The following is a 23093-nucleotide window of genomic DNA, read 5'->3' as shown; positions in this document are numbered from 1 at the left end:
TGCTTCCTCCCTCACTGCAAAATCTGGTAGCCAGGCAGCAAAATCTGGTAGCCATGGCGAGACCTGGCCCCTGGGATTTGTCGAGCCCTGCCCTACTTTATGGGATAATATAAATTTGGGCTCTACTTTATGGGATAATATGAATTTGGGCCCTACTTTTTGGGATAATATGTATTTGGGCCCTACTGTGTGGCTTATTTTGATACAGGGGCAGGAATGGGCATGTAGCATAATCTGATGACCATTGAGGGGGCATGTGTGGTGGTCTGATGGCATGTGGGGTGGTTGAGGAGCATTTTTAAGAAACTTAAAAAATATACTTATGAAGACGGATATTCCCCCATACTCCAGACAGGAACCACATATAAAAAACCGGGATGCTACAGATGTGCGTCTTGTGGGACATGCGGATACCTTGACTACCAGAATGTTTAAGGAACGCATGGCCACACACCGCTCCTCTATTAAATTAGTACTACAAGGAAGAGAATCGGACCAGCCGGTGGCACGACATTTTAAAGCTGCAAATCACCAACTTTCAAACCTCCATTATAAGATTATAGACCATGTACCCCCTTAACCCTTGGAGGCATTCGAGCAAATAAATTACCCCGCATTGAATCTAAACGGTTCTCCATTCTCGACACCATTGACCTGAAGGGCCTTAACAACAACGTTACATGGTCTGCTCTTTTGTGTTCCAAACGGACCAACGTTTATGGTGTTACGATCGAGCAGCATATAGACATATTATGATATGCATATAGCATCATTTTGTACAGTGACCTTTATAGAAGTTACTATATCTTGGTGGCAGATAAAGTAGACATACAATGTTGTCTCGCAGGAAAATACTGGACTCATACAATACTGTGATCCAGATAGGATTGTGTTTTTCATCCCTCATATTGCATAATATAACTAAGAAATGATCTTTAATATATGTAATGTAGTGTTCTGTTTTTTATTTGTGCATATTTATTCTTGTACATTCTATTTCCTCCAGCCGCGGTGTCGGGGAGCGTTGTCATGGGGTTGTCGGACAGCCGGGACCCGGTTGCATCTCTGGTTACCGCCACACAGTGCCTTGCTTTTGGTCTTAGCTTGATCATTGTCCCGCGGCGCCCGGCAGACGGAGGCACAAGAATGAACAAATGCACTTTACCTTCATCGGTGTCTTATATAAGGTAAGCACTTACACTGTTTGTATTTTCATTTCACACCCTGATGACAAAGCCATTCCGACTTTGAAACGTCGGCTTAAATAAAATATGCACTTTACTTTTTAACAAGTCCAGATGAGTGCTGCCTGCTTCTGTATTGGGAAGAACTGCTTGGTAAATATCCTCCTATATGAAGGCACCACGACAAGAGGATCTATTACCTAGAGTGCCCATCCACATGCTGCTATATATATATGTAAATAAATAAATAAACACACTGGTAAATTGGGAGGGTACAGGAGCTTGAGGTGCACGTAAGGGGGCCGATTCACAAGCCCGCCATGCATCGTATAGGGGGCCTGATTCAATTTGGATCGCAAGTCTGCGGACACTGGTACCTGGATGATGTTTGCGTTCTGCGCATGCACCACATCGTGCATGTGCAAACCTGCTACAGCGAGCGCGAAAGCGAATGCAGTGGATACGCAGAGCCAACGAGAAATGATTGACAGGAATTGCCGTTTGGGGGTGAATGGGGGGGTGGTTGAAGGAATGTAGGCGTGCCTGTGCATTTGAACGCCATTACAGGGTTGAGCATAATTAAGCCCCAGCTACGGCATACGCAGCAAAAGGTCTAGATGGTGACAGGAAGTTTTGCAGTTTGTGAATCAGGTCAAGCTCAGCCACAACTGTGCGTATAGGTCCGATGTTGTCGATTCTTTCGCTGACTTGCAGATGTATGTAATGGGAGGTGGGCGGGTTTATAAGATGGTGGGCTTCTTGGTATAATGCTGCCATCACGGTGCGATCATATTCATTTGCATAATTTCGCAGAGGCCAGGTGTGTGCGTCTGCAGTCTTGCGATCCAAGCTGAATCATGCCCAGAGTACCACCGTACCTCCTCTGTGCTGTGTGCTGTCACACCTTACCACTTCCAAAGGGACAGTACTAGTACACACAGGCAGAGCAGCAGGACCTGTATTAGGGTTCATCGGGGCACCAGTCATTTGGCTTGTGAGGGCCCCCTAAGATCCCACCCCCTTTCCCCGTGCTCACCATCCCATCCCCTTTACTGTCCATCCAGCCTCCACTGTGCTGTGTGGTTCTGTGTTAACATCTCAGGCATGCTGCTCTCCAAGTTCCAGCTATACTGCACAGGCGCGCCGTGTGCAGTCTCTCTCTCTCTCTCTCTCTCTCTCTCTCTCTCTCTCTCTCTCTCTCTATATATATATATTTTCTTTATTTGTATTTTTTTTCCTTGTGGCTGGTCTTAAAAAATATATTTATATATATCTTTTGATATATGTATCTACTATACGCATAGTAAGTATTCTCTAACCTATTCTACCCCCTAACCCTCCCTTAGGGGTGCCTAACCGTAACCTCCCCCCTAAGTGCCTAACCCTAATCCCCCCTCTCTGTGCCTAACCCTAATTCCCCCTTTTCCTAGCCTAAACCTAACCTCCCGGGGGGGTGCCTAACCCTAAGTGCCCCCCCGGGAACCCTAAACCTAACACCCCCCCCAGGCTGTCTGCGCCCGTCACCCGGCTTACCTTCGATCGGTAAGCCGGGTGTCGGGCTCCCGGCGTATGGAAAATGACAGGCGTCGGGATTTCGACGCCTGTCATTTAACCCTTGCCGGGATTATACAGTCGGAAAGCAGGTGGTCGGGATTCCGTCCATCGGCTTCCCGACTGTTTCCCATTGTGAATTCCTACCTATCTATACACACTAAATGTCACCATTTAGCGTTCTAAGTCGCACAAAAAATAATTGCTTTCCAGACCTTGATTGTGTTTCCAAAGTACAAAAAGATATTATTCACAAAAAAGCAGATAGTTACACGCTGTGATCTAAATACAATTAGCGCAAACAGATTCTACAATCACTGGGTACAGTCGAATACATACACATGCGCTCTGAATCCAGATTCCCGGCATCAACTATGAAACCTCCGTCAACAGCAAAGAAAAGATGACTGACCAGCAGATTCAGGGTGCTTGCATATAAACCCTTGCAGAGATAGGCAATACAATAGAACAAGTTGGCATAATCTCATTGGTTCTTCTTCCTGGTTCTCCTTTTATGATGCAGTTCATAGGTCAGTTTGTATTGTAATAGTTCAACCTAGAACAGCTTCTTTTTGTCCGTTTTCCTGCCGAAGAACAAGTCTAAACTGGCTAATTACATTACATGAACAGAGTACATTTCAATGCCTATCTCTCTATGATCCATAATTCCCAGACGCATGTTGCGATTTCCTTGCCGATGGAACCGGAAATGTGCAAATAAACAGTGGTTCAGAATGGCACCAAACAGGGTCTGCTTGTCATGTACTAAACCTGAGATCTTAAATAAAGTCGCTTTATTACATAATTAATAATGAATAAAATCTCGGATATTAACCTTAATGCTAGGGTGCAAAGTGTAAGTGTAAGGAAATTAAGAAAAGACGCTAGTTAGCGTTGTGGACTACGTGTTTGTGGAGTATACCGTGGTACATGTTTTGCAGGGTTGTTCATATTATATGTTTTAGTAAATGTATGTATTTATATAATGAGGACATTTAACATTTTTCTATTGCGTGGGAATCGCACGACGCTAAAAAATAGCATCACCGTATCTACTTATAATGTGTGAGATTCGCTAAAATGGCGCTGGGCGGCCATTCGCACAATGGCGTCTTGTTGCCATTTGCAAAATGGCTTTTTTGCAGATTTTAATTTTAACAGATTCTGTCTCAGCCAATCATCCGGCTTCGACATCGTCTAAAAAAGTGACCTACACCATGCATCCTTAAGCTTATCTGCAACTTTATATTATTATTATTATTATTATTATTATTATTATTATTATTATTATTATCCTTTATTTATATGGCGCCACAAAGGTTCCGCAGCGCCTTACACAGTACATAAATGAGCACACAAGAAAAACAGTTAATAGGAAAAAGTGTGCAGTACGGAAATCTTGGCAGGCGTCTCGGGCCATATAGCGCTATAGGTATAGGTGTATGATGACACAGCTGTATGGCACGTTGAGTAATGACATTACCTATTGTTGCTTCTGTCTTTGGCTGCACTAAAGAGCTGATTATTACAAACACAAATCCCTGGTTCTCCTTATGATGGATGATCACTGACTGATTGTCATGTGACATCCTGAGGAGGAAGGGAGTCTGGATGACAGCAGGGCACACGCTGCATACATAATCAATAACGCCCAGTGGCGCACACACAACCCTCCATAACTGCAGTTTTACACCATTGTGGGCCAGTGCAGTGGTCATGCCACCCCCAGGGTATCATGCTGTGGGAGATGGCACCAGCTGCACCACCCTCGCTACCTTCCTGGTTACATGGTCACTTCTTGTGCTGGCACCTAGGAGAGGAGAGCCCTGATGGGGTAAACTGGTGGGATCATTAGATTGAATTATCCATGGTATCTGTTCCATCAGGAGGCGCTGACACTGGTAGACGGCAGCGAATGAAGCTGGAGAGTAATATGAAATATGCAGGTTGATGTAAAGATCTGTAATAAGCCATTGGTGTGTGAGCTGTCATGTCTGCTGCTCACGCTTGTTTCTCACCAGCTATTTAGCCACTTCAAGCTGTGTTTTCCTGTTATGTGACTGAAGAGGAAATTCTCACACTATACTACTGTATAACAAAACTAATAAATCAATAAAGGCACATAGGGAGCATGTAAGCGCTCCCTATGTGCCTTTATTGGTTTTTTAGTTTTGTTCAGTACTGAGTATCTCCAGAAATACTCTTGGGAGCTGCTAAGTAGGATACATCTTCAGTTCATGTTTAATATTTTTGCGCCTGATTTAGATTTTTAGAATCTTTTGGTGAATCAATTTACTGTATAACAAAGCTGTAATGCAGAGTCAGGGGAAAACCTAGGGGTCTATTTACTAAGCAGTGTTAGGACAGAGTGAAAAGTGATAAGGTGCCAGCCAATCAGCTCCCACCTGTCATTTTTCAAACAGCCTGTGAGATGGAATTTAGGAGCAGATTGGCTGGTACCTTATCTCATTTCACTCTGTCTCCTAACATTGCTTAGAAAATAGACCCTAGTTTTGTATTTTAACTCCATTTCTCTTTGACAGTTTCCCGTCTAATTTCCACATTGGTACAAGAATGATGCTTTCCAGTGTGGAGTCATTGGGGCAGATGTGCTGTTATACATGTTTGCAGGTGCTTAATAAATGCTGTTTAACAAATACTGTAGAGGTAAAAATGGGTTTTAATACTTAATTGTTGTCTCTTCAGGTCTGCTTTTAACAACAACCTAAGCGCTGCCTATGACTGCCTCAGTGCTGGGGGGAGGAAGATAAAGCCTGGTGTGACTGGAAAGAGTTATTGTGAGTTGCTGACCAGTATTTGCCAGGAAGGTGATATCCCTGGTGACATTTCTTCTTTTCCATAACAGGGTGGTTCTGTTACACCAGGTCACTATGTTAGGCTAATACACAGGGTTTTACTTGTCTGGGCTGCTCCTGACCAGTGTGGGTTCAGCACTGCTCTATGCTACTTCATCTAGTCTGTATTAGGCAGGCCTTGGTGTTGTCATTGCCCCTCCTCTGTGATATTCCAACTCATGTGGAATGGAAAAGTCACAAGGGATAGGCATTGCCGACACTACTGCCTGTATAGCACTGGCCGTCACTTAGATACATAGCAGATGTCCATCAAAATAAGAACTTTGAGAATAACCCCCCCCCCCCCCCCATCCCCTGCCCTTCTGGGTCAGTGCATTATATCCCTGTCATTCAGGAGAATCTTCCTCCTAGCAGTTAACAGATTGTTCTCCTGCCAGGAGAACAATCAGATTTTAAATTCCACCCTTTCTCCTTCATGCACTAGGGGACACTGGAGGCTTCAGACAGTATGGGGTATAGACGTGTGCCAAGTGGGAGCTGGCACTTTAAATTTTTAAGTGTGACTAGCTCCTCCCCCTCTATACCCGCCTACAAGCCCAGTCTTAGTTATTCACATTTTCAGGGTATTTAAATAGAGGGTTGCTGCGCTGAAGGTAAACAATATCTACATTGAGGAACAGACAGGCAGCAGCTGTGCTGCCTCTCGGCATCGATCGAGCTGCCAGGGGGACTCGCTCGCAACTGCACGCAGTTCGCCTTGGGTCCCCGACTACAGAGACTACAGTCTCCATATTGGAGGTCTCGCATGCCGCTGCTCGCAGTGCGCATAGCGGTCCTCCATTAGTCAGCGGAGCAGCGTTGTGAGTATGCCCTGGCTCCCCGTCTAGCGGGGTAGCCAGGTCAACATTAAGAGTTTTCATATACAGGAGCAGGCTGCTCCGATTAGCGGGGCAGCCAAACATATCACTAGCACATCCTCCTCGTGCAGCAGACATAGCGCGCTTATAACCCAATTTAAGCGCAATAGTGGGGGGGGGGAGCCTAGCTCAAGAGTCCTGCTCCTTCCTCCCAGCGTCCATCAGCGCTTCCCTCGAGGGTGCTGGCGACCATTACACGGAGGAACATTCTGCTACATACGTTAAATGCTGCTGCATGGACTGTAAGTCTAACCTGGACTGTAAGTAAACAGTGGGTTTAGGCTGGTCAGGAGAGTATTTAAGGCAAAACTACTTAGTGGTTACTTCCTTCTTTGCCTAGTGTTTTCTGGCACTGCTAGGAGCTCTATTAGGGCAAGTGTGGCTCTCTCCTGCCTCTCTGTATCTCAGATTCTTCTTTTGACCTTTTTCACTACACTTTACTGTTGTTTGTGTGGGGTCTGTATGTATCATAACTGAAAGGGATGCTAAGGCGTCCCAAAAGTTATTTACCTGCAAAAAGTGTGCAGAAAAAATGTACAGGGGCATGGTAAATAACATGGTCATCTAACTCCCTACTAATGTGTGACCATGCAATCCTGAATAACAATCTTCAGGGATGTCATTTCCGCTGTCTTGAATGGCGCAGGTTACAATGTGCTCCAGTGGCGCAATCGTTCAGCGTGCTGTACTTATAAGATAGTATCGGTTGAGCAATACCGAGGTTGTGAGTTCACTCACCTGGAGCAAATGTAATTTTATGTCCCATCTCTCTGACGAGATGGAGGCTTCTCGGAAAGAAGAAGAGGTCTCCAGGTCAGCGGCTCTAGAAAAACCAGCATGGGCAAGGTCCTTAGCTGAATCCAGGGATGGGATCTCAAAAGCGTGACTATTTCTCGTACACAACTGGATCCTCTCCACAGGTCTCAAAGAGACTGTTGCCCTCAGTCCTCCAATTGGAGGAGGAGAATATGCCAGTTTTCCAAGGGCAAATATGCCCCAAATTCGCCTAAGGAAATCCAGTAGGAGCCTGAGCCGGTGTCCGGATAGAGGCTTTACTTTCTGCAATCCGCCAGGTATAGTAGTTACACGACAGTCTTTCTTTCTAAAGAAACAAAGACAAGCTTTTGCATTCAGTAGAGTGGGATTCTCTTGTGATGTCAGATTAGGAACATCCATTTTAAAAAAAATGCAGATGTCCCAGCGGTTGTTATCCTTTTATCCTACAGATAGTAGAAAATCTGGTGAGGAGCTCAAGTGGCTCACCTGATAAGGCGATTACACCAGTAACAGAAAGGTCCCAGGATCGAAAGCCAGTCTGGGACAGCATGCCACTTTGTTAGTTTACTCCCCCTACAGTAGTCTGTCTAGGAAGACTATGCTACCAGTTCCTGGGGCAACAGCTTTAAAAGAGAATACTATCAAGTCCCTTTAAACAGCTGCAGGCCTCTGCGTCCTGCGATTGTAAGCTGCTGGAAGCTTATTCTGTTAGCAATATAGGTGAAGCTGCGACTTACCTTGGAGAAATTGGTTGACGGGATGAGAGGTCGTCGTCCAAAGACATTTGCAATATTTTCAGCTCTGGTGTTTTCGGCGCAGAGGGCACTGTGGCTTAAAATATGGCAGGCGAATGCAAGATAGAAGAAAGCTGTGAAAGCACTTTCATTCACGGGAAGTGTATTTTTTGGGAACTAGATAAAAGGATTTCTCAAGCTACTGGGGGTAAATACACTTTTCTTCTGTCTGCGGCTCCTCCCTCTAGAAGATCTTACTCGGGACCTTCGTTTTGGTCCTTTCATGCTCCGGGACGTTCACGTGGTCGCTTCAGACGAGGACCATCAACTTCCCGTGGTTCCAGAGGACATGGCAAAGCCACAACAACATTTGATCAATAGGAGGTTAAGTCCACTACCAAGCCTCGGGCAGGATGGGCTTCCCTCTCACCTGGGGAACCACAGAGTGGGAGTGCATCTTTGGGACTTCAAAAAAGTATGGACTCATCACTCGGGGATGCAAGCTCATTTTTCAGCTTCAACCTCCACTTAGGTTTTTTACCAGGTTTACCAGTCTCCAATGACAGGAGTGTCGTTTTACAAGAAGCAATAGACAGGCTTCTATCCACAAGAGTGGGGTCCAGGTTCCCAGAAATCAGACCGGAAAGGGTTTTTACTCCAGTCTCTTCATGGTTCCGGACGGACAGCTCGATGAGACCTATTCTGAACTTGATGGATCTCAAGCCATACCTAAGGATTTTCAAGTTCAGGATGGAGTTCCTTTAGTCGGTGATTGCGGGCCTAGAGGAAGGCGAATTCATGGTATCTCGAGATATCAAGGACGCCTCCCCTCACATTCCTATCTGGCCGCCTCACCAAGTGTTTCTGAGATTCGCAGTTCGAAATTCACATTTCCAGTTTCCGGCCTTTCCCTTCGGCTTATCATCAGCACCCAGGGTATTCACAAGGGTCATGGCTGTGATGATGAGTCTCCTTCGAAAAACAAGGGATCACTATTATCCTTCACCTGGACAATCTCCTTCTGAAGACCCATTCCAGGGACAAATTACTGCACATCACAGTGACTCACAGCCCTCTCATTCGTCAAGGGTGGATCCTGATCTTTCCCTAGTCCCATCTGCAACTGACGCAGAGGCTACAGTTTCTGGGAATGATCATGGACATTATGTCAACAGATGTTCCTCCCTCAGGAAGAGGCAACTTCTATTCAGGAGATGGTGAGGATTGTCCTTCGACATCATCAGGTATCGATGCATGTTTGCATTCAACTCCTGGGGAAGATGGTTGCAGCATTCGCTGCCATTCCTTACGGAAGGACCTTTCAGCTTGCCCTCTTCTCAAAGTGGACAGGATCCCATCTTTTCCTTCAACAACAGGTAAGGTTAAGTCCCAGAACTCTGATATCCTTTCTCTGGTGGTTGGTGGTTGAACTCGGTACACCTAAATGGAGGAAAAGAGATTCGGAGTGTGGGAGGGGCTGGGGGGCTATCATTTAGGAAATTCACTTCCAAGGCCACCGGACATCACAGGAAGCGAGTCTGCCGATGAACATATTGAAATTAAAGACAGTGTTCTACGCTATTCAGACAGCAGATCACCTGTTGTGGGGCCGAGCAGTCAGGGTCCAGTCAGACAACGCTACAGTCGAATACCTAAACAAACCAGAAGTTGGCCGGCTATGAAAGAAGTAAGCCGGATTCTAATCTGGGCGGAAAAGTTTGCGATCGGCAGGACGTGCAGCCAAGGGAATGGGTACTACGTCCTCAGGTTTTTCACCAGCTTGTCCAACGGTGGGGGTCTTCCGCAGGTCGACCTCATGGCATCCAGATGAAATCATCAACTGCCTCTCTACTGCTCTTCGACGCGGCAGTGGCAGTGGATACACTGTCATCGCTGTGGCAGTTCCAATTTGTCTATCTGTTACCTCCGTTCCCTCTTCTCCCTGGATTCTACACATCAAAAGGGAGAAGGCCAATGTTTTATTGGTGGTTACGGATTGGCCTCGCAGAGCTTGGTATATTCCATCATTCAACTTGTAGTCTTCTCTTTTCGAATCTTTGGAGTCTATAGAGTTAAGATTTCTTTCGTAGACAGTAACACTTCTTCTCGCGCTGGCCTCAGCCAGGAGGGTGTCAGAACTGGGAGCTCTATCCTGCTATCCTCCATACTTGGTGTTTCATGAGGATAGAGCCGACCTCCGTACAAGAATGGATTTTCTAAGGTGGTTTCGGCTTTCCACATCAACCAACCTAGTGTGGTGCCTGTTTCTTCCACAGGATTCACCTTCGTCAAGATCCTTGGATGTTGTTAGGGTTCTTTGTATGTATGTAGAGAGGACTGTAGCCATAAGTAGAACAAACACTCTATTTGTGTTGTAGGATGCTGCTTGTCCTGGTTGGCCAGCTTCCAAACAGTAGCTGGCCCGCTGGATTTGTCTGACCATCAGATAGGCGTATATGGCCTAATTTAGGGAGCCTCTGCCTTCTCTTACAGCGCATTCCACTCGCTCAATGGGTTCCTCGTGGGTGGCTGCTCGCGGGGTTTCCATGGAGTTACTTTGCTGGGCGGCTACTTGGTCTGGCTGGCATACGTTTATTCGTTATTATAGATTTAACATTGTGGCCTCTGCAGCGCAGTATGGCTGGTCTGTTTTGCAGGGTTCTCAGTGCTCTCCCGCCAATGATGGGAGCTCTGGGATGTCCCCACTGTCTAAAGCCTCCAGTATCCCCTAGTGGATGAAGGAGAAAACAGGATTTTGGTACTTACCGATACATACCTTTCTCTGATTCTGCGCTGTTCCTTCCTGCCAGGGTTGTGGTAATTTTATGTTATGACTGTTAAAGAACTGTTTGACGTCTTTTCTCTTGTTGTGTTACTGTTATTTCAACCTTCTAAAATGTTCTGTGTACTTGCTTCGTCTCCTCGTCTTCCGTTTGTCTTTTTCTCAGCTCCCCTCGGGCACAGTTTCCTAAGACTGGGCTTGTAGGGGGGTATAAAGGGGGAGGAGCTAGTCGCACTTAAAATTGTAAAGTGCCAGCTCCCACTTAGCAAACGTCTATACCCCCTAATGTCTGAAGCCTCCAGTGTCCCCTATGGAATCGGAGAAAGGGATTTATCGATAAGTACCAAAATCCTGTTTTCCATACACTGCGGCTTGTATTGTGTTAGGCGCACTGAAAGTGCACATCAAATAATTATGTAATGTTGCTTTGCTTGGTTAATTACTGGCTGTCAGGGGCGTCAGAACGATTTATGTTGTAGGGTTATGAAATAGGTCCTGAGAATATGGAATCTACGTGATTTTGGCAGATTCGCGGCTAAATTTGTTTTTGCCATATAACTCATTGCCGCTTTATATTTAGCTGTGAAGTCGATGAAATCACGCCTGTTCTGTGATCTAGGAATCTATTACATAAGCCCCCATATGTTGTATAGTGTTACTTAAAATGCACTTGGGCAGTATAACTACTAAAAGATATTAGTGGAACTTATCTTAAATTAACTATCCTATCTATTCAGATGCTGATGTACCTTACGGTTTAATCATAGCTTGTCATATGTAGGGATGACTACTATACGCTTTCACGAGCGTATGGCTAATCACCGTAGCTCTATTCATCAGGCATTGCTGATGGATGTGTCCCACAAACCGGTTGCGAAACACTTTCTGGATGCGGGCCACCAGGTCGCTATGCTTAAATGCAGGATCATAGACTGAATACCGAAACCTTATTGTGGAGGTGATCGGGCATTGCTTCTGAAGAAACTTGAAGCCAAGTGGATATTTAGACTTGGGACCATGTCACTCCACGGATTGAATGAATATAGTACTTGAAATGTGTTTTTGCGCTGATAGGCTTTTCGGCATCATGATTTTGATGCACCTGTGCAGTGTGTGTATGTTTTTTCTTTGCGATACAATTTGTATGCATATTTATTTTTTGGGGTATATTTGTGTGTATATTGTATATTTGTTTTGTGCTTTATGTTATTGGTGTCTTGTGTATGTTAATATTTATGTATATATTTTTTTCTGGGTATTCATTTAAGTATATGGGTGTGTATTTTAATATAATTTTAACATGTCTGTATTTGTTTTCTTTTCTCTATTCGCCTGTAACCCTGGTCTTAGTACCCTTTGATGTAATGAGCTTGTGCCTATCGATATTTGCCCCACCTGATTGGACTTAGAAGTTTCTCTTTGCATGTGGAACACAGCCTAACATATCCTTATTCCAGACATATTTGTCTGCTGCACCCACTACTTCCGGTTCGGTGGAACGCGGAAGTTGGTGTAATCTTGGGGCAGAAGTGAGTTTCTGCTCCCTGGCTGGAACGCACTCTGGGTTGTAGCGTGTGGTACACGCTGCAAGTATGATTATACATGTGATGCGCTCTGAGCCTTTACAGGTGAGATCGCGTTTTTCTGATGTTTCTAGTGCATACTTTTAGCTTATACTCGGCGATGGTGATATGTTATGGTGTGTTCCTTACTTGATTACTTAATTAGTGTTATTATGCTATAGGTGTTGTATGGGTATTTATATAACCAAGGGGGCTGAATGTCCTCTCTGTAGGTGTTTTGGGCTTTTTGTTCATGCTGCGCTGTGTTGGCTGTGTTTCCTGATGAAGGGCTCATTGGAGTCCGAAAACGTTTGAGCAGTGTATTACCTCTGCCTATATGTGAGTAATAAATAGCAGCCTTTTTATATGCAAGAAGAATCTGGTGAGGCGCCCCCCCGGGAGAGTTAGGGTCAGGCTAGGGGAAGGGGGGTTAGAGTTAGGCACCCCCAGGGGGAGGTTAGGGTCAGGCACCCTCCCCCCTGGGAGGTTTAGGGTACGGGGAGGGGGGTTAGGTTTAGGCCCTTGCTGGGGGAGGAAAGGGTTAGGCACTAGGGGGGGAGGTTAGGGTTAGGCACCCCGAAAGGAGGGTTAGGGGGGGAGAGAGGGCTAGGTATAGTAAAAAATACTTACCTGTCGGGATCTTGTCATGCCGGTCTACCGGCGTCGGGATTTGAACCGCTGGACTTAGGTTCGGCAGTTAAACATACCGATTCCACAGAAGACTAATGTTGCACTACAAGTGTAGTAATATTCAAAATCATTTGTACATTAAACAATCGATAATTAAGCTAAATTATATTGTAGAGACTTGCACAGGTTTATATGCTGGACTGTAATAGTAGCCCAGAAATGACAATGCAGTGGCAGAACTTGTGACTAGTGGGCCCATGTACTGAAATATGTTTTGGGCCCTCCTCCTCTGCCCCACCCCAAGTTCATAGTGACATGGAGAGGTAGAGGGTGAAAGGGAGAGGCAAGAGGGTTACAAGGAGAGGGTGATAGGTACTGGGTGACAGGGAGAAGCAGTAGGTGACAGGGAGAGAGTGGCAGGCAGTGGCTGACGGAGAGAGTGACGGGCAGTGGGTGACGGGCAGTGGGTGACGGGCAGTGGGTGACGGGCAGTGGGTGACAGACAGTGGGTGGCAGGGAGAGGGTGACAAATATACTACTGTTTAGTTACGTGATCCCAGAACTGCAGCTCATTTGATCATCCTTGGGTTTTAATGTCGGGGACAGTCACAAGATCATGACATCTGTTGGTGGCAGTGGTAAGGACTACCTCAGAGAGGAAGAGCCAGGCCAGTCGGGGAGAAGCAGGGCGGGATTGGGGGAGCAGGTAGGAGAGAGGCTATGAGGGGAGGAGAGGAGGGCCCAGCCTCCTCCAGCCGGATTACATCCACAACCACAGCTCATCATTCCATGATGTTACCACTGGGACGGGTTGGCGGCACGTGGTGGCGTATAGTGAGTCAATCTGACTAATTATAATCCAGCCAGCTGCGGGTCCCGTTATTTCGGCGGGCCGCAGTGCAATTCACCAGCTGCACCACCGGTAGTTCCGCCCCTGGCACAATGGCAGGAGTGACTTTTTGTATCTCAGAGTTAGGATTCTCCATCTTCTTCATAGTCTTTGTAGTTTAGTCATATTCTGTTGTTTCTTAGGAACTTTGAAAACCAAGTATAAATGTACCTTTATTTTGAGAAGAAACATGTATGCAGTATACATGTAGTAGCATGTTTATTGAAAATAATATATGAAAATGACATTGATCCATAGTATGCAACCTCTGTGTTGTATATGATTTCCTCTTAAGAATTAAAAGTTCTCAAACTTGACAATTTTTAGGTAGTTTGAAGAGAAAACTTATTGGGAGATTTCTGCTGCTGTCTTTAGCCCCACACTGATAATTGGATAAATTGTATATCTGGTAATGGTTAATGACCAGTTGACACTTCAATTTGGAAAAGTTTAATGCCTTTCAAATGTGGTTTAAGTGCCAGAAGGGAAAACGCCTCCATTACGGGACTGATATATCTATAGCCAGCTAAGATATCCAAGGTTTCCAAAATAAAGTAACAAGTAATATGTCTAGGCTGTTATCTGTGTGGAGTTTGTATATTTTCCCTATGCTTCTGTGGGTTTCCTCAAGGGGCTCTGGTTTCCACCCACGATGGAAGGTCCTGGAAGGATAAGCTTGGTAATCATCCCACAGTGCTTCCTATAGAGCAACACCTCGTGTGGCCATGGTTACTATGATGACCTGTAGAATGCTTCCTATTCTTTTCCATGTAATAAATATCTAAATAACACTCAAATAAATGAATCCAGAACATCTGCTTTTTATAAATCATTTTCTTTTATTGAACATATAGTAAAAGGCATACAAGGTACAAGCAGAGGTAGACGATGTAACTCTGATACAGTAACACAGCAAGGTAACGATACAAACAATGGCAATAACACATGAGAACAGAACTAAAGGCCTCATTCAGAGGCGGTCGGAGGATGCAAGCGGTCGCTCAGAAACTGGGCGGCCGCTTGCTTCCTGACCGCCCGCCTCTGTTTCGGTCGTTAGGCTGTGGGTTTACACCCACAGCTCTAACGACCGCTAGGGTGATGGTCGCGATGGTCTCTGACCATCGCGACCATCGGGGCTTACGACGAGACCCTAGGGTAGGGTCTCACTTGTCGTAAGCCCCGGAGAGCTTCTGGCTCTGTCAGAGCCTGGAAGCTCTCCACTGACATCACTAGTGATGTCAGTGGGGCCTCCCCCAAACGGTAGGCATTCCCATGGGAACGCCTCAGTTTGGGCTGCCACCCCCCCGGCCTGCCTTCCAAACGGGGCGAGCTGTCAATCAACATAGACAGCTCGCCCCCTTTGGAAAGAGACCCGCTACAACCGGCGCTGTCGGTCGTAGCGGGTCTCATGCATGCGTACGAAGGAGCCGGCTCCCTCGTGCACATGCGCACTTGACAATCATCGATGCGGCCGTGCGTTCGTAGACCGTACGGCCGCCTCTGAATGAAGGCCTAAATGCTGTCCTAATAAGATATATAACATCAGGTATACATGCAGCGATACCATTATCATATAATGGGCCGGATTCAGATGTGGACACAATGCTGATATTTACGCAGTTGAGCAATTATCGTCCGACGGCGCATGTCTCATGGTCGCACTGCGCAAGCACCAAGATACCTCAGCAGTGAAGATTACAGGGAGTGGCAGCAAAAATGTGGGCGAGTCTTGAAGACGCTTCCAGCACTGCTTGAGTTTAAGATGACGGCGGCCCCGCCCCTTTATGCGAGACGTCATGTGCAAAAGGGACGAGGCCGGCATGGGGCGCTCAGAGCGCTAGCTACGGCTCTGCTCTTAAGTGTTTTTGTTCGGATACGGTTTTGGATCCCTTAAATATCAATGCAAATCTATAAAAAAAAATCATAAATCATGTAATTTGGACCTGTTTACATGCAGTTCAAAACCCGAGGTCGGTTTTTAAATCCGATTTCCAAACTGACTACAGAACCGAATCGTAACTTGATTTGTCTCGGAACCTACCCCAAAGTGATTTCGAACTAGGGAGCTCATTCAGAGCCGCTCGCTCGAGGGGATCGCTCGCACCCAGTGTATGCAAATTCGGCTAAGTGACGGCATGGCAGGCGCTCGCTCAGAAAGGCATAAGCACCCCACTTTGTGTTGGCGAGCGATCACTTTGTGTCTATAGATGCCCATTAGCGTATGTAGAGACTCCCATTAGCGCCCATCATCTCCAGGAAGTGTATTAAAATATTGGTACATCGAGGACCATCGGAAGGGCTCGTAGCGCTTGTGGTTGCCTTACCTTACCGCAAGCTCTGTGAGGACTTCAGTGTACAAAACAGGCAGGTGACATGTACTATGACGCTGCCTCTTAATTATGCACGCCGAGGAAACTACGTTGAAAAACATAGGCACGCCTGCGTTCGCACCTCCACTCCCCCGTTTCTAGTGGCCTGCCCCTGTTACCACCCACAAATGGCCTCTTCTGTCACTCAATCAACTGGGCTGTCTATGCTGATTCCCGGTCTATCGCAGTGGTTCGCATACGCGCAATGTGATGCATGCGCAGAATGCAAGAATTGGCCAACAACGAGCGAGCGCATCCTAGCGAGCAGGTATGAGTCAGGTCCAGAATCTTGTGGGAGACACAGCCAGAACAGAACAACCCACACAGGCCCAAGAGCCAGCACCTGATTAAAACTGCTGGTAACCAATCACAGTCGACCAGGCCAACGCGTAGGCTGACATAATCATAACTGGTAAACAAGTCAGCAACCTATCCAAGGATTCAGTCTAGACTCAACCAGCCGAGTACAGATATAACACCACCTTCCCTTCTAGCTGGAAAATCACACACCTTTCTATTTTGTTGTTACGATCTTATTAAGATTAAACTATTCTAATATACTAAATATTAATTGTACATGTAGAAAATTAAAAAAATCTAAATAGTATTATAGCTATCCGGCCCCCAACCTGCCCTTCTAGACGGCCAATCACACACCTTTCTATTGTGTTGTTATTGTCTTGTAAAAATTCAACTATACTAACATAGTAAATATTAAAATTTAAATGTAGAAAACTTTAAAATCATAAATAGAATTATTTATATCCGGCCTCCACCTGTTATGATACCTGATGAACTCCTGCACTGTCAAAACCTAAACAAAGTGCCCTTCACCAATAACAACCCCCTTTCCCGGAACACACACTTGTTCGTAGGTACTCGGCTGCCGCCTGGACTTCGCACTTAAAGTAATAACAGTGCAGGAAGCACAGGTATCAAAATATATACATAGAAATGTGACACTCTAAGACTTCATATTGGGAACTACACCTAGATTATCAGGAGGTCTCCCATTCACAAATAAACCCAAGCCCTTACTGCCTAGCTTCTTTCTCTCTATTTCTATTGTGTTATTACTGTCTTCTGAAACTATACTAACATACTAAATATTAAAATGTAATGTAGAAAAAGTGAATAACATAAATAGCATTTTAGCTATCCTGCCTCCAACCTCCCCTTCTAGCCGGCCAATCACACATATTTCTATTGTGTTGTTACTGTCTTGTTAATACTAAACTATTCTAACATACTAAATATTAATATATACATGTTGAAAAATTTAAAACAACAAAGGGTATGCAGTTATATTTTCACTACATTAGTAATATATACATGCTTAAGCAATAGTAATAATTCCGGAATAATCATTCAACAAACATGAGAGTATTTTCAAAACTCAGTGTATTCTTTAGATCAGGGGTTCCCAACCACGGTCCTCAAGGCACGCTAACAGTTCTGGTTTTAAGGATAGCCATGGATGAGCACAGGGGACTTAATTAGCACCTTAGCTATTTTGATTTAACCATCTGTGCTTAAGCATGGATATCACTAAAACCAGGACTGTTAGTGTATCTTGAGGACCGAGGTTGGGAATCACTGCTTTAGATATACAGCAAACTGCAGGATAAGAGAATTCAAAACGCATGAATAATCCAGAGTAGTATATTAGCCAGGTGTACATCTGCTAGCAATAATATGTAACAATGTATCCAGGATATTTAGCAGATGAAGAAACCAGCAATTCTTCTTGCAAATAGCTAGAACCAGGGACCAACAAGACATAGAATCCTGTTAGAGACACAGCCAAAACAAAACAACCCACACAGGCCCAAGAGCCAGCACCTGATTAAAACTGCTGATAACCAATCACAGTAAATCAGGCCAACACCCAGGTTGACATCATCATAACAGGTGAACAAGTTAGCAACCAATCCAATGATTCAGTCTAGACTCGACCAGCCGAGTACAGATATAACACCGCCTCCCCTTCTAGCTGGCCAACCACACACCTTTCTATTGTGTTATTACTGTCGTCTTCTGAAAATTAAACTATAGTAACATGCTAAATATTAAATGTAAATGTACAAAAAGTAAATAACGTAAATAGCATTATAGGTATCCAGCCACCAACCTCACCTTCTAACCATCCAATCACACACCTTTCTATTGTGTTGTTACTGTCTTGATAAAACTAAACTATTCTAACATACTAAATATTAAAATATACATGTTGAAAAATTAAAAACTATAAATAGCATTACAGCTATCTGGCCTCCAACTTCCACTTCTAGCCGGCCAATCACACACCTTTCTATTGTATTATTTTTGTCTTGTAAAAAGAAAACTATACTAACACACAGCGCCGTAGCTGGACGGCAGTGCGCCCTGTGCAGCACTGCCGCCCCTCTCACTCCCTCTCCGCCCCCCTCCTCCCCCCTGAGCGCTTACCTTTCCTTTCGAGAGCGGGATCCTGCGCCGACATTCACTGTGCGTCACGCACCACTCCCGGAGGTCTCTTCCTGCAGATCTCCGGCGCAGAGAAGTGTGTGGCCGGTGCCACTGGAGGATTCCGCACTGTGCGGAGGCATCGGCCGCACCACCCTCCCTACGGCCCTGCTAACATAGTAAATATTAAAATGTAAATGTAGAAAAAGTAAAAATCATGAATAGACCTTGTGCTATTCAGCCTCCACCTGTTATGATACCTGATGAACTCCTGCACTGTCAAAACCTAAACAAAGTGCCCTTCACCAATAAAAACCCCCTTTCCCGGAACACACACTTGTTCGTAGGTACTCGGCTGCCGCCTGGACTTTGCACTTAAAGTAATAACAGTGCAGGAAGCACAGGTATCAAAATATAGACATAGAAATGTGACACTCTAAAGGTGCATACACACTAGACGATATGCTCCCTGAGCGATATCGTCTAGTGTGTCCCCGGCAGGCTGTGCTCAATGTCGTTCATGACATTGAGCACAGCCGCTGAACGATATCATTAGCGATATCGTTCAGCGCCGTGCTCTCTCACCCATTCCCTGACATGCAGCAACCTGACGAGGTCGTCAGGTTGGCCTGCATGTCAGCACGATGAACGATGATGACGAACGACCCGCGGGAACGCGCGTCGTCGTCATCGTTCATCTTTTTTGTGTTAAAAATGGACGATAAAGTGGACGACTGAACGATAACGATATCGTTATCATTCAGTCGTCCACTTTAATCGCCCAGTGTGTACGCACCATAAGACTTCATATTGGGAACTACACCTAGATTATCAGGAGGTTTTCCATCTAGGAATAAACCCAAGCTCTTACTCCTTAGCTTCTCACTCTCTATTTCTATTGTGTTATTACTGTCTTCTGAAAATGAAACTATACTACCATACTAAATATTAAATGTAAATGTAGAAAAAGTGAAAAAAACATAAATAGCATTATAGCTATCCGGCCTCCAACCTCCCCTTCTAGCCGGCCAATCACACAGCTTTCTATTTTGATGTTATTATCTTATTAAAACCAAACTATTCTAACATAGCAAATATTAAAATGTAAATGTAGAAAAAGTAAAAATCATGAATAGACCTATTGCTTTTCGGCCTCCACCTGTTATGATACCTGATGAACTCCTGCACTGTCAAAACCTAAACAAAGTGCCCTTCACCAATAACAACCCCCTTTCCCGGAACACACACTTGTTCGTAGGTACTCGGCTGCCGCCTGGACTTCGCACCTAAAGTAATAACAGTGCAGGAAGCACAGGTATCAAAATATATACATAGGAATGTGACACTCTAACAACTCATATAGGGAACTAACCTAACCTAGAAAAAGTAAAAACATAAATAGCATTTTAGCTATCCGGCCTCCAACCTCCCCTTCCAGCCGGCCAATCACTCACCTTTCTATTGTGATGTTATTTTCTTATTAAAACTAAATTATTCTAACATAGTAAATATTTAAATGGAAATGCAGAAAATGTAAAAATAGAAATAGCTTTAAAGCTATCCGGCCTCCAACCTCCCCTTCCAGCCGGCCATCACACACCTTTCTATTTTTGATGTTATCTGATTAAAATCAAACTATTCTAACATAGTAAATATAAAAAAAGTAACACTTAAAAAATATATTTTCCTATCTATATCAACATTTATCATAAATTATCAAAATACTACAGGATCTAATGTCCTCTTTCCACACGTCTGATCTTGCACGTGTCTTCCATGTCCTGTATAATTAGAAAACAATATTAGTACATTGTACCGATTACACCATGTGCACTTAGTATCATTTATAACAAAATATATATAACATAATATACATTTTTGTTTCTATGTAGAAAAAATGTAGACTTTTTAAAACCTTTGGATTATTTACTAGTGTAACATTATGAGTCCACAGAGCATAAGCTGCTTTGTGACATTTCTTTTTGCACTAATGCGATCATTTATACAGTAAGCACCTGGACCTGTACATCAATGGGGCGACTTCTGTGGTGTGGTGCAACATCTTGGTGGGAGAAGATGGATATAACACAGTGTCTGTAGCTAATTATTGGTTGTTAGCACTTACAGGATAAAATATGTAAATGAGACTGAAGGGGTGGAGACTGAGAATCAGAGGCATTCTCTGGTTAGCGGGTGGTCGCAGAGTCTCTTCCCTGCTATAGGATCTTTTACAGGTTCCCAGAGGATGTCGGTAATTGGGAATTGCTCTATACTTTTAGTAGGACAGCTTTTGTATCACCCAGACACCTTTTATATAAGTGTCTTGCTTGGTGCACAAATACTTTCTGTAATAAAAGCACAATATATAACATGGAAACATACAGTAAAGACAGTCCACAGCCCTCACAGTCTCCTCACCCATGATTAATGTCACGTGATGCTCCTATTAAAAGGGGAATATGGGAAACTAACGAACAGTGATCACATTTAATAGTAGGCATATTTACTTTGTCAAACACGTGCACCCACCAAAGGCTGGGCTTAAGGCACACTTGCCTACCCTCCTGATTCGGCCGAGAGCCTCTCGGAAATTGGGTGCCGCTCCCGGCCCCCCGTAAAGGCAGGCAAACTGACTCCTCCTCTCCGTGCGGTTATCAGAGATTCCCCCGCAGCAGGAGTGGCCCATGACGTGATTCATGCTGAATTGCATCATTTTGGCCCGGCCCCCTGCTTCAGAATGCCGGTAATCTCTGCATTGTGTAGCGGGGGCGGAGCCACAATGATGCAATCACGTGCCCACGCCCCCACTCCATCTCCAATGCTGGCCACACCCCCTGTCTTTGCCGATCTGGCTGCCCCTTCCCAGAAAGTCCCAAGGAAAATGCAAATTGTAAAGACAGCGCTTTTTAACAAAAGATTTAATACATAATAACGACCTTACAAACAATTACTAAAACAATACATCACAATAGACAATTAAAAATTATTACTAAATCTACAAAAAACCGGCCGGTGTAGACCCTCATCAATCAACTAAAAAACCATACATTTTTGGACATCCAGAAAAAACAATATGTCATATGGTTTTGTGGATACACCTTGATTGGTGTTATAAAAAAAATGCAAGCATGAAAAAATCAATAGCATGAGACTTTGTCTGCTTAGAATAACAGATTGATTTATTCCCAAGATGAGGGTGTTAGTCAGTATTCATTGCAGGTGAATCCGTACAAAAATAATTTGTTTTGCAATTAATACATGCATGCATCCAAGTTTTCAGCTGTATAGATGTTAGTCTTTATGCCCCAAGTGTTAGTAAGCACGGTATTATGCCAAGAATGTTAGTAGGCAAAAGGACAATAATAATAGGCAGTGAAAACGGCTTTCAAACCCCTTATTCATGCAAGCCGGGATTTAAGGGAATTAACTCCTTTTAAAAACTCAGGAGCATAGCCTGAACGGCTTGTTTATCCCGTACTCACAGTCCTCCCGGGAGACGTGACAAGTGTTTGCAGCCAGCTGGTTTAGACTTGTCATGTCTCCCATGAATAAGGGATTTGAAAGCCGTTTTCACTGCCTATTATTATTGTCCTTTTGCCTACTAACATTCTTGGCATAATACCGTGCTTACTAACACTTGGGGCATAAAGACTAACATCTATACAGCTGAAAACTTGGATGCATGCATGTATTAATTGCAAAACAAATTATTTTTGTACGGATTCACCTGCAATGAATACTGACTAACACCCTCATCTTGGGAATAAATCAATCTGTTATTCTAAGCAGACAAAGTCTCATGCTATTGATTTTTTCATGCTTGCATTTTTTTTATAACACCAATCAAGGTGTATCCACAAAACCATATAACATATTGTTTTTTCTGGATGTCCAAAAATTTGTGGTTTTTTAGTTGATTGATGAGTGTCTACACCGGCCGTTTTTTGTAGATTTAGTAATAATTTTTAATTGTCTATTGTGATGTATTGTTTTAGTAATTGTTTGTAAGGTCATTATTATGTATTAAATCTTTTGTTAAAAAGCGCTGTCTTTACAATTTGCATTTTCCTAGGGACTTTCTTTTTAGGTAGTGGCATTTACCTATTTCTTGACAGCAGCTGAACAAAGATTAAACTAATTTTAATTTTAATAATTGTTATATAATTGGCTGGTTAAAGAGTGTCTGGTTCTCTTTTTTTTCCTTCCCAGAAAGGGCAGCCAGAATTTCGGCAACCCTGGCTTAAGGCCTAGAGCTGTGTTTGAGCTTAAGTTTGGGCCTGGGCATATGGATGAGGCCTGGGACTGGATGTGAGATTTTGCTGGGACAAACACTGACCAAACTGGCCAATAACCCGGCCCTGATGTACTGCTGGAGGCTCCACTCTGTTCCTGGAAATTACTGGTCCAGTTGCCACTACTGGCTTTTGTATATTATGC

This window comes from Taudactylus pleione, unplaced genomic scaffold (assembly GCF_031769625.1).
Source record: "Taudactylus pleione unplaced genomic scaffold, aTauple2 ptg000214l, whole genome shotgun sequence".
Classification (NCBI taxonomy): domain Eukaryota; kingdom Metazoa; phylum Chordata; class Amphibia; order Anura; family Myobatrachidae; genus Taudactylus; species Taudactylus pleione.
This window is presented reverse-complemented; position numbering follows the sequence as displayed.